Source organism: Gossypium arboreum, chromosome 1, assembly GCF_025698485.1.
Source record: "Gossypium arboreum isolate Shixiya-1 chromosome 1, ASM2569848v2, whole genome shotgun sequence".
Taxonomy (NCBI): domain Eukaryota; kingdom Viridiplantae; phylum Streptophyta; class Magnoliopsida; order Malvales; family Malvaceae; genus Gossypium; species Gossypium arboreum.
In genome coordinates, this window is record NC_069070.1 from 82,282,842 (window position 1) to 82,296,093 (window position 13,252).

Here is a 13,252-nt window from a genome sequence, read left to right on the forward strand (position 1 = left end):
GGTGTTTTTGAAAGTATCTCTATGGAGGAAAGTCCTCAAATTTGGTAGAAGAGGCAAGTTGAGTCCTCGTTTCATAGGACCTTATGAGGTTATCGAAAGAGTAGGACCAGTTGCCTATCTGTAACACCCCGTACCCGAGTCCGTTACCGGAGTCGAACACAAGGTGCACACAGACTTAACTTAATTATTTTCACAGTCCATTTAAAAATTTCCAGACAAGCTGGTTACTGCATCACTGTCGCCTTAAAAATCATTTCTTGAGTTTCAAAGCTCAGAAATCAGTTTCGTAATTTTTCCCTGAAACTAGACTCACAATTCCATCTACATATTTTTTTCTAGAATTTTTTGTCTGGCCAATTAGTACAGTTTATTAGTTAACGTCTCCCCTAATCCAGGGTTTGACTACACTGACCTTCACGCATTACGAATTGGATATCTCCCTGTACAGGGCTTCAATACTGATGTCGTTTGTTTCTATAGAAACTAGACTCAAAGAGAAATCTATACATATATGGAATGACTCCTAATTATCTCTGGTTAATTTATAGTGAATTTCCAAAGTCAGAACAGGGGATCCAGAAACTGTTCTTGCCCTGTTCCACGAGAACTTTAATATCTCTTAACATATAACTCATATGACCGTTTCGTTTCTTCCATATGAAAGCAGATTCATCAAGGTCCATTTACATAATTTATTCCCCATTTAATTCCATTTCTACAAATTCTAGTGATTTTTCAAATCCACACCACTGCTGCTGTCAGCATGTGTTTTCAAGGTAAACTTTACCTATTTCGTGGTTTCCATGGACCAACTAGAGTTTTGTCATACATAGGTCCACATATAATCATATTTAGCCATTCCAATGGCTGATCATTTGCCCAACACTTCCATTCCAGTCCATAGTCACATCATGAAACCATACATATATACATAAACACAAATGGTCTAATGCCATACTCCACTTCTACGAGCCATTTTCGCATGGCCGTACACACATACATCACAAAAAGTACTTGAAAAACAACAAAGGGTAGTCCTATACATGCCATTTCAAAGCTCAACCAAAATTGTACCAAAAAGGGGGCTTTGATAGTGTGGGAGACTTCGACTTCCAAAAATCCCAAGTCCGATAGCTGACGAGCCAAAATCTATAAAACAAAGAAACAAAGAAACGGAGTAAGCAATTTATGCTTAGTAAGTTTGAGCGAAGAATTTAAGCACAACAGAGGTACAACATTCATATAGCTAAACGGATAATTCCGTATATACATACTTTCAAATCATTTCTACTTTACATTCCAACCCCTATGTTCATACATAAGGGATCATCTTAGTCAAATACCAGAAGCTCATTACTCAACTGAGCGAATATTATTCGAAGGAACTCAACTATTCCAATGCACATACGAACATACCTCATTGCTGGAATTTTTCAAGCGTATTAATTGGGATTTTTACAGCAAGATTGCTCATTCCCAAATCACGTACCTTCAGAATTTAACCGGATGTAGCGACTAGCTCGATTGTCTTCGGGACATAGCCCAGTTATAGTAATTCGCACAATTGCCTTCGGGAATTAGCCCGGATTTAGTAACTCGCACAAATGCCTTCGGGACTTAACTCAGTTTTGGTAACTCGCACAAATGCCTTCGGGACTTAACCCGGTTTTGGTAACTCGCACAAATGCCTTCGGGAATTGACCCGGATTTAGTCACTTAGCACAAAAGCCTTCGGGACTTAGCCCGGACATCATTCGAATATACATGCACATTTAACACTAAATCATGACACATTCGTATTTCATTTTCATTAGCAAAACTCAAATACAATACACTTATCACTCTTGCACATCTCGGTTCAATATCCACACACAAAGAGCATGATTTCGATTTACTTGAGACATGATCTAATCAAATCATAATTTAAGCTCTATTACTCAAGAACTTACCTCGGATGTTGTCGAATGATTCCGATGGCTATTCGACCACTTTTTCCTTCCCTTTATCGGATTTAGCTCCCCTTTGCTCTTGAGCTTAATTTAACAAATAAATTGATTTAATCATTTGAGCATCGAAAGAGGAATTCAAGGTACTTAGCCCACATATTTTCATTAGACATTAAAGTCACATATGTACGGAAATCATCAATCAAACTCAACACATTAGTTAGTACTCTCCTTAGCCGAATTTTTCTAGGTCGAGATAAAGCCTTCAACATGCTTACTTATGGCCGAACAACACATCAACCTATGTACTCATTCATGTGGCCGATTATGCATGTTGATGTTGAGGCCAATTACATGTTTAATACCACACCTGAACGGCATACATTTTACTAACTAATGCATTACATATTGTAGTTCAATACACATCTATCATTTACTTCATAACCGAAACATCATCATAAGTAAATATATACCTTGAGATAGTATATATGTCATACCAATACATCATGTTCAAACATATATACATATAGGTGCAAGGGCCGAATCTCAAGTTGCTTATATCCAAATATAAACATATATCCAAAGCTCAAATATTACCTACCATGCAATATGCATAAATCTTACTTATGGATATACCATGGCCGAATACACCACAACACCATACCATTTCAATTTTGGTCATGGTTAAACAAAGAACTTAATGTCTCACTCAAAAATGCTAAAAGAAAATCCAAGAGTCCTCAATCCACCATCACATGTATCATTATCAAGCTTCATATTTAGCATGCAATGGCATTAACACAACATCCACCTTGGCCGAATACCATCCCATGACATAGCAAGGATTTGAACCATGGCTAATAAGAACATCAACTTAGCAACCAAAAACATGCATGAATCTCATGGCACAACATCAAACATACCTTAATCTTGATACAAGTATGGCCAAACCTCTTCCTAATCCTCTTCCAAACCAAACATGAAGCAAAAACTCCCTCCTTCTTCCTTAGAATTTTCGGCCAAGAGAGAATGAAAAGGATGAACAAAATTTTTTTTCTCTTTTCTTCAACTCACGGCAAGGGGGGAACACTCACCATTCTCTTTTTTTTTCTTCCTTCCATTATTCAATTCCCATGCTCATTATTTTATTTTTTCTTACATACACCATTGTCACAACATGTTTTATGACATGTTTTTGCCCATAATCTGTCATGGCGGCCACTAGCTATTAGGGGGAAATTTGACATGCAAGTCCTCCTTTTGATTACATGCACTATTAGGTCCTTATAGATTAGCCTATCACATTTCAAAATGTCACACAAGTCCTAATAATGAATTCACATGCAATCGACTAAATCGAAGCTTGAAATTTTCACACATTCATAAATACATATTATAGACAATAAATATTACGCTCAAACATTTCGGTGACTCGGTTTAGCGGTCCCGAAACCACTTCTCGACTAGGGTCAATTTTGGGCTGTCACAACTCTCCTCCACTTAAGAAATTTTCGTCCCCGAAAATCTTACCAGTAAATAGGTTTGGGTATCGCTCTTTCATAGAGTTCTCGGGTTCCCAAGTAGCTTCTTCCATCCCGTGTTTGAGCCATAACACTTTTACTAACGGAACTCTTTTGTTTCGCAACTCCTTCACTTCACGAGCTAGGATACGAATCGGTTCTTCTTCATAACTCATATCGGCTTGAATTTCGACCTCTGATGGACTAATTATGTGCGATGGATCAAATCTATAGCGTCAAAGCATCGAAACATGAAAGACGTTGTGAATCTTCTCAAGTTCAGGAGGCAAAATCAATCGATATGCAACTGGACCTACTCGTTCGGAGACTTCATATGGCCCGATGAACCTCGGACTCAATTTGCCTTCTGGCCAAATCGAGTATCTTTTCCAAGGCGAAACTTTAAGAAACACTTTATCTCCCACGATACTCAATGTCTTTTCGTTTCAAATCCGCGTCGATTTACGATGATCTACTACCGTCTTTAGACTTTCACGGATTACTTTTACTTTACATTCACATCTTTAATCAAGTCCACTCGAAAATTTTGCTTTCACCGAGCTCGGTCCAAAACAATGGTGTACGGCATTTACGCCCGTACAAAGCCTCGTAAGGTGCCATCTTAATACTTAATTGAAAACTATTGTTGTAAGCGAATTCAATCAAAGGTAAATATCGTTCCCATGAACCATTAAACTCAAGGACGCAACATCTTAACATATCCTCAAGTATCTGAATTACCCGCTCAGATTGACCATCGGTTTGTGGATGAAAAGCGGTGCTAAAATGCAACTTGGTACCCAAAGCTTCTTGCAATTTCTTCCAAAATCGCGAGGTGAATCTCGGATCTCTATCCGACACAATAGAAATCGGTACCCCGTGTAATCTTACAATCTGAGAAACGTACAATTTAGCTAGTTTATCCAATGAAAAATCCGTACGCACGGGGATAAAGTGAGCCGACTTAGTCAGTCTATCAACAACAACCCAAATCGCATCCTTCTTACTTGCTGACAATGGCGGTCCGGACACAAAGTCCATTGTGACTCGATCCCATTTCCACTCGGGTATCGTGATCGGTGAAGTAACCACAAGGCACTTGATGTTCCACTTTCACTTGTTGACATATTAAACATCTCAAACAAAGTCGAGATGTCTCGTTTCATACCATGCCACCAAAACCGACGCGTTTCAAATCGTTATGCAACCGTACTCCCGGTGAATTGACATTCGGCTACAATGGGCTTTGTTCGAATCATCGAAATGAGTTCGAATTCCTTGGAACACACAGACGACTTCGAACCTCAAACAATCATCATCATCAATTTGAAACTTGATTCCTTGTTGAACACACTCACCCGTTTGCAACCAATTCATCATCGACTTTACGAGCTTCACGAATTTGATGGATCAATAATGGTTTGGCTTTTAATTCAGCTACTAACACATTGTCGAGTAGAAACGCACAAGTGTACATTCATCGCTTCATAGCGACAAAGTGACTTCCGCTTAAGGCGTCCGCAACCACATTAGCCTTTCCCGGTGATAATCAATGACCAGCTCATAATCTTTCAACAACTCAAGCCAACGCCTTTGTCGTGGTTCAAGTCTCTTTGAGTCATCAAATATTTGAGACTTTTGTGATCCGAAAATACATGGCACTTCTCACCAAATAAGTAATGTCGCCATATTTTCAAAGGCGAATACGATGGCGACTAATTCGAGATCATGGGTCGGATAATTCTTCTCATGTGGCTTTAATTGTCTCGATGCATAGGCCACAACTCGACCCTCTTGCATCAATACGCAACCTAACCCAAGTAGGGAGGCGTCACTATAGATGACAAACTCTTTGCACGATTAAAATTTGTACTAAAATTGAGCTTCCATCAAATAAGTTTTCAGTTGATCAAAACTTTTCGACATTTTTCCGTCCATTCGAACTTAACATCTTTTGAAGTAGCCGTCATGGGTGTGGCTATCATCGAGAATCCTTTTACAAACCGTCGGTAATGTAAGCAAGTCCCAAAAAGCTCCGAACCTCAAGAATATTTCTGGAGGCTTCTAGTTAAGTATGGCTGAAATTTTGCTCGAATTCGACTCGAATACCGATCTGAGATACCACATGACCCAAGAAGCTAACCTCTCTCAACGAATTCACACTTGCTTGAACTTAGCATATAACTGCTTATCCCGTAAAATTTGCAACACTAATCTCGGTGTTCAAATGTTCGGTCTCATCTCTTGAATAGACCAAGATGTCATCAATGAACACAACTACGAACCGGTCCAAATCTTATGCAAGATCCGATTCATCAAATCCATAAATACCGCGAGGGCATTAGTGAGCCCGAACGGCATCACTAAGAACTCATAGTGACCATACCTCGTTAAAAGCGGTTTGGAGTGCGTCCAGATCTCGAATCCATATCGATAATAACCCGATCTCAAATCTATCTTTGAAAACATTGAGGCTCCCTTTAGTTGATCAAACAAATCATCAATATGCGGTAATGGATATTTATTCTTTATCGTCACTTTATTCAGCTGACGATAGTCAATACACAACCTCATGGTTCCGTCCTTCTTTTCACAAACAATCTTGGTGCACCCTAAGGTGAGAAACTTGGTCGGCGAAACCTTTGTCCGTCAATTCTTGCAACTGAGCTTTCAACTCTTTTAACTCGGTTGGTGCCATACGATACGGAGCTATCGAAATCGGTGTAGTCCCAGGTACAAGCTCAATACCAAACTCTATCTCCCGAACAGGTGGCAAACCTGGTAATTCTTCGGGAAAAACATCCGGGTATTCACAAACCACCGGCACAGATTCGGGTTTTATTTCTAACTCCTTATCATTAAGTACATACGCAAGGTATGCCTCGCACCCTTTCTTACATATTTACGGGCCAACATTGATGATATTACGGTGGCAACCCTTTAAGTCCGTAGACTCAACTCGGATCATCTCGTTATTTGCGCCTCAAATCAATAGTCTTGCTTTTGCAATTCACAACCGCATCATGCACGGTCAACCAATCCAACCCAAGAATAATATCAAATTCATCGAACGACAAAAGCATCAAGTCCGCTGGAAAACAAGAACCTCGAATTACTAGGGGACATTTCTTACACACTTTGTCGACCAGCACGTAACGACCTAAGGGATTTGACACCCGAATTACGAACTCAGTAGACTCAATAGGAAAAGTCTTATTGGATGCTAAGGTTTCGCATATATAAGAGTGAGTAGAACTAGGGTCAATTAAAGCAATCACATTAGTATCAAAGAGAGTGAAAGTACCGGTAATAACATTTGGCGAGGAAGCATCCTCGCGTGCGCGTATAGCATAAGCCCTAGCAGGAGCGCGAGCCTCGGATCTGGTCGTAGCATCTCTAGATCCTCTCGACCACCACTAGCATTGCTGTATTTCCGGATGGTCTACCTCGGCGGTGGTAGCACCGGTTTCCCACTCTAATTTATATTACATTCGAGCAACCTCGGGCAATCTTTAATAAAGTGGTTGACCGATCCGCACTTGTAACAGGAGCGGTCACGGAACCTCTGACTTCGAATGCCATTTGCCATATTACTGGCATTCCGTTTTATCTCGACGATCATTTCCAACACTGGCGATCGAAGTGACTCGTGTGCTCACAGGGGGTCGATCGCGATCTCGTCTAAAAAGGCCCGAAGTGCCTCTAGACCAGCCCACATCATCATGAAATTTCTTCGATGCCTGTTGAAGAGACTTTCCCGAGGATCTTTTACGAAACTCTCCAGTTCCCACATCTAGTTTTTGTTTTTCTTTTCTAAGCTCTTCGGCTTTACAAGCTTGCTCGACAAGTACTACGAACTCTCGTATTTCAAGAATGCCAACGAACATTTTTATATCTTCATTCAGCCCATCCTCGAAGCGTTTACACATGATAGCCTCGGACAAAATACATTCCCGAGTGTATCTACTAAGTCTAACAAATTTTAAGCTCGTCGAGAATGGCGACATAGAACCTTGCTTAAGCTCAAGAAATTCCTTCCGTTTTTGATCAACAAATCTCTGACTGATATACTTTTTCTGAAACTCAGTTTGGAAAAACTCCCAAGTTACTTGCTCTCGGGGCACAACAAAAGTCAGAGTACTCCACCAATAGTAGGCGAAATCGCATAGCAAGGAGATAGTACACTTTAGGCATTCATCGGTGTACAAGATAGCTCATCGAGTGCGGGATAGTGTTGTCCAACCAAAATTCAGCTTGCTCGGCATCGTCGCTATCCGTAGCTTTAAATTGATAGCCCCATGTTTTCGATTACATCAACTGGGGCTTATTTGACCTTATTTGGTTTCTGGGAGGTATTGTAGGTCTTGAGGGTGGTATTTGTCGAGAATGGAGGTTGTGGAACAGCCGTATTAGTTCGAATGTATTGCTTGAACCAATCATTCATCATGCTATAAAAAGCTTGCCTAGCCTCATCATTCGGATTACTAGCATTAGGTTGAGAGTCCGCCGTATTTGTCCCTTGTCTTGAGAGCGGCGCTACACTCTCAAGATCATCACTACCGCTTCGGTCGGGATCGGGATCCATTACTATAAATAAACACATTTACAAATGTCAGAAATCACCACACTATCAAATAATCACATAAAATGGCATGGATAGCTAGACCCAAACGCATTACGGTAGTCCTAGAATCGACTAAACCGTAGCTCTGATACCAATAAAATTGTAACACCCGTGCACTGAGTCCGTTCTTGTGTGACCTTAAAACGACCCTAGTCGGAATGTGGTTTCGGGACCACAAAACCGAGGCATAAAAATAATTTAATATTTATTTTATTGCCTATAATATGTGTTAACTCATGTGTGACATTTTGATGTTTTAATTTAGAGTTATAAATGTGAATTTCACTAGAAAGGACCTAGTAGAAAACTTGAAAGTATGATGGGGAAATGTGTGATGACTAATTTAAAGCATGCATGCAAAACAATGGACTTGCATGTCAAATTCCCCCCCCTAATAGCTAGTGGCTGGCCATGACAAGGAAATATGGGCAAGACATGTCATGAAACATGTTTTGTAAGTGCATTATGTAAGGAGAAATAAAATAAGATGCATGGGTAATAAAAAAATAAAAAAAATTGTGTGTGAAGGCTCTCCCCTCCCCATTCTTGTGAGTAGAGGAAAGAGAAGAAAAATTGTTGTTCATCTTTTTTCATTTTCTTTGAGCTGAAATTCTAAGGAAGAAGGAAGGGTTCTTGCTTCATGCTTGGTTTGGAGGGATTAGGAGGAAGTTTGGCCATACTTGTGTCAAGATTAAGGTATGTTTGAGGTTGTGCCATGGGATTCATGCATGTTTTTAGTTGCTAGCTTGATGTTTTATTAGCCCATGGTTCAAATCTTTGCTATGTCATGGAATGATATTCGCCAAAGTGGATGTGGTGTTAATGCCATTGCATGCTAAATATCAAGCTTGATAATGATACATGTGATGGGGATTGAGGACTCTTAGATTTTCTTTTAGCATTTTTGAATGAGATACTAAGTTCTTTGTTTAACCATGACCAAATTGAAGCGGTATGGTGTGGTGGTGTATTCGGCCATGGTATATCCATAAGTCGATTCATGCATGTTGCATGGTAAGTAAGATTTGAGCTTTGGATATGTGTTTATATTTGGATATAAGCAACTTGAGATTTGGCCCTTGCACCTACATGAATATATGTTTGCACATGATGTATTGGTATGACATGTATACTATTTCAAGGTGTATATTTGCTTGTGATGATGTTTGGTTATGAAGGAAATGATAGATGTGTATTGAGTTACAATATGGAATCGTTAGTTAGTAAAATGTATGCTGTTTTTTTTGTGTGGTATTAAGTGTATAATTGGCCTCAACATGGACATGCATATTCGGCCACATGAGGGAAATGGTGTGCATGCATTGGTTAGAGGCAAGCATATTGATGCCTATTCTTGGCTTAGAAAATCCGGCTAAGGAGAGTACTAACTAATGTGTTGAGTTGATTCATGATTTCCGTACATATGTGACTTTAATGTCTAATGAAAATATGTGGGCTAAGTAACTTGAATTCCTCTTCGATGCTCAAATGATAAAACCAATTTATTTGTTAAATTAAGCTCAAGAGCAAAGGGAGCTAAATCCGATAAGGGAAGGCAAAAGTCGTCGAATAGCCGTCGAAATCGTTCGACCACGTCCGAGGTAAGTTCTCGAGTAATGGAACTTAGATTATGATTTGATTAGATCATGCTCTTTGTGTGTGGCTATTGAGCGAAATTGCAAATGTGATAAGTGACTTGTGTTTGAATTTTTCTAATGAGAATGAAATACTGAATGTGTCATGATTTATTGATAATTGTGCTTGGCTATTTGAATGATGTCGGGCTAAGTCCCAAGGCTTTGTGTTAAGTGACCATATCCGGACTAAGATCCGAAGGCGTTAAATGCGAGTTAATAAATCCGGGTTAAGCAGAAGGCATTTGTGCGAGTTACTAAACTGGGTTAAGTCCGAAGGCATTAAATGCGAGTTACTATAACCGGGTTTGTCCCGAAGGCATTTGAGCTAGTCGTTATATCCGGTTAAATTCGAAGGTACGTGATTCGAGAACGGCGTTCTTGCTGTAAAATTTCAGTTAATACGCTTGAAAAATTCCAGCAATGAGGTATGTTCGTATGTGCTTGAAATTAGTTGATTCCTTGAATGATATTAAGCTCGATCGAGTAATGAGCTTCGGTATTTGGCTAAGATGATCCCTTATGTATGAATATAGGGGTTGGAATGTGAAATAAGTATGACATTGAGAATTTGTTCATACGAAATTATCCGTTAGCTATATGATTGCTATGCTTTTGTTGTCTTGGAATCCTTGCTCAAACTTACTAAGCATAAATTGCTTACTCGTTTCTCTGTTTCTCTGTTTTATAGATTTTGCTCGTTAGCTATCGGATTCGGGATCATCGAGTCGAAGTCATCCACACTATCAAAGCCCTTTTGGTATTCTTTTAGTTGAACTCGGATATGGCATGTATAGGACTACCCTTTGCTGTTTTTCAAATCGTTTTGTGATGTATGTGTGTACTGACCATGCGAAAATGGCTCGTAAAAGTGGGGTATGGCATTAGACTATTTGTGTTTATGTATATATGTATGGTTTCATGATGTGAGCATGGACTGGAATGGAAGTGTTAGGCAAATGATCAGCCATTGGAATGGCTAAATATGAGTATATGTGGACCTATGTATGACAAAACTCTAGTTGGTCCATGGAAACCACGAAATAGGTAAAGTTTACCTTGAAAACAGATACGGACAGCAGCAGTGGTGAGCATTTGAAAAATCACTAAAATTTGTAGGAAAGGAATTAAATAGTGAATAAATTATGTAAATGAACCTTGATGAATCTACTTTCATATGGAAGAAACGAAACTGTCATATGAGTTATATGTTAAGAGATATTAAAGTTCTCGTGAAACAGGGCCAGAACAGTTTCTGGATCCCCTATTCCGACTTTGGAAGTTCATTGTAAATTAACCAGAGATGATTAGGAGTCATGCCATATATGTATAGATTCCTCTTTGAGTCTTGCTTCTAAAGAAACAAACAGCATCAGTATTGAAGACCTGTACGGAAGATATCAATTAAGTAATGCATAAAGGTCAGTGTAGTCGAACCTTGGAATAGGGAGACTTTAACTAATAAACTGTACTAATTGGCTTGACCAATAATTCTAGAAAAAAATCTGTAGATGGACATATGAGTCTAGTTTAGGGAAAAATTACGAAACTGATTTTGAGTTTGAAACTCAAGATATGATCTTTAAAGGCGACAGTGGCGCAGTAATCAGCTTGTCTGGAAATTTTTAAATGGACGGTGAAAATGATTAAGTTAAGTTTGTGTGCACCTTGTGTTCGACTCGATAACGGACTCAGTGCACGGGTGTTACGATTACTGGAGTCGAACACAAGGTGCACATGACTTAACTTAATTATTTTCACAAATCCATTTAAAATTTCCAGACAAGCTGGTTACTGCATCACTGTCCCCTTAAAAATCATATCTTGAGTTTCAAAGCTCGGAAATCAGTTTTGTAATTTTTCCCTGAAACTACACTCATAATTCCATCTACATATTTTTTTCTAGAATTTTTGGTTGGGCCAATTAGTACAGTTTATTAGTTAAAGTCTCCCCTAATCCAGGGTTCGACTACACTGACCTTCACGCATTACGAATTGGATATCTCCCTGTACAGGGCTTCAATACTGATGTAGTTTGTTTCTATAGAAACTAGACTCAAATAGGAATCTATACATATATGGTATGACTCCTAATTGTCTCTGATTAATTTATAGTGAATTTCCAAATTCGGAACAGGGGATCCAGAAACCGTTCTGGCCCTGTTCCACGAGAACTTTAATATCTCCTAACATATAACTCATATGACCATTTCGTTTCTTCCATTTGAAAGTAGATTCATCAAGGTTCATTTACATAATTTATTCCCCATTTAATTCCATTCCTACAAATTTTAGTGATTTTTCAAATCCACACCACTGCTGCTGTCAGCATCTGTTTTCAAGGTAAACTTTGCCTATTTCGTGGTTTCCATGGACCAACTAGAGTTTTGTCATACATAGGTCCACATATAATCATATTTAGCCATTCCAATGGCTGATCATTTGCCCAACACTTCCATTCCAGTCCATAGTCACATCATGAAACCATACATATATACATAAACACAAATGGTCTAATGCCATACTCCACTTCTACGAGCCATTTTCGCATGGCCGTACACACATACATCACAAAAAGTACTTGAAAAACAACAAAGGGTAGTCCTATACATGCCATTTCAAAGCTCAACCAAAATTGTACCAAAAAGGGGGCTTTGATAGTGTGGGAGACTTCGACTTCCAAAAATCCCGAGTCCGATAGCTGACTAGCCAAAATCTATAAAACAAAGAAACAAAGAAACGGAGTAAGCAATTTATGCTTAGTAAGTTTGAGCGAAGAATTTAAGCACAACAGAGGTACAACATACATATAGCTAAACGGATAATTTCGTATATACATACTTTCAAATCATTTCTACTTTACATTCCAACCCCTATGTTCATACATAAGGATCATCTTAGTCAAATACCGAAGCTCATTACTCAAGCGAGCGAATATTATTCAAGGAACTCAACTATTCCAATGCACATACGAACATACCTCATTGCTGGAATTTTTCAAGCGTATTAATTGGGATTTTTACAGCAAGATTGCTCATTCCCAAATCACGTACCTTCGGAATTTAACCGGATGTAGCGACTAGCTCGATTGTCTTCGGGACATAGCCCGGTTATAGTAATTCGCACAATTGCCTTCGGGAATTAGCCCGGATTTAGTAACTCGCACAAATGCCTTCGGGACTTAACCTGGTTTTGGTAACTCGCACAAATGCCTTCGGGACTTAACCCGGTTTTGGTAACTCGCACAAATGCCTTCGGGAATTGACCCGGATTTAGTCACTTAGCACAAAAGCCTTCGGGACTTAGCCCGGACATCATTCGAATATACATGCACATTTAACACTAAATCATGACACATTCGTATTTCATTTTCATTAGCAAAACTCAAATACAATACACTTATCACTCTTGCACATTTCGGTTCAATATCCACACACAAAGAGCATGATTTCTATTTACTTGAGACATGATCTAATCAAATCATAATTTAAGCTCTATTACTCAAGAACTTACCTCGGATGTTGTCGA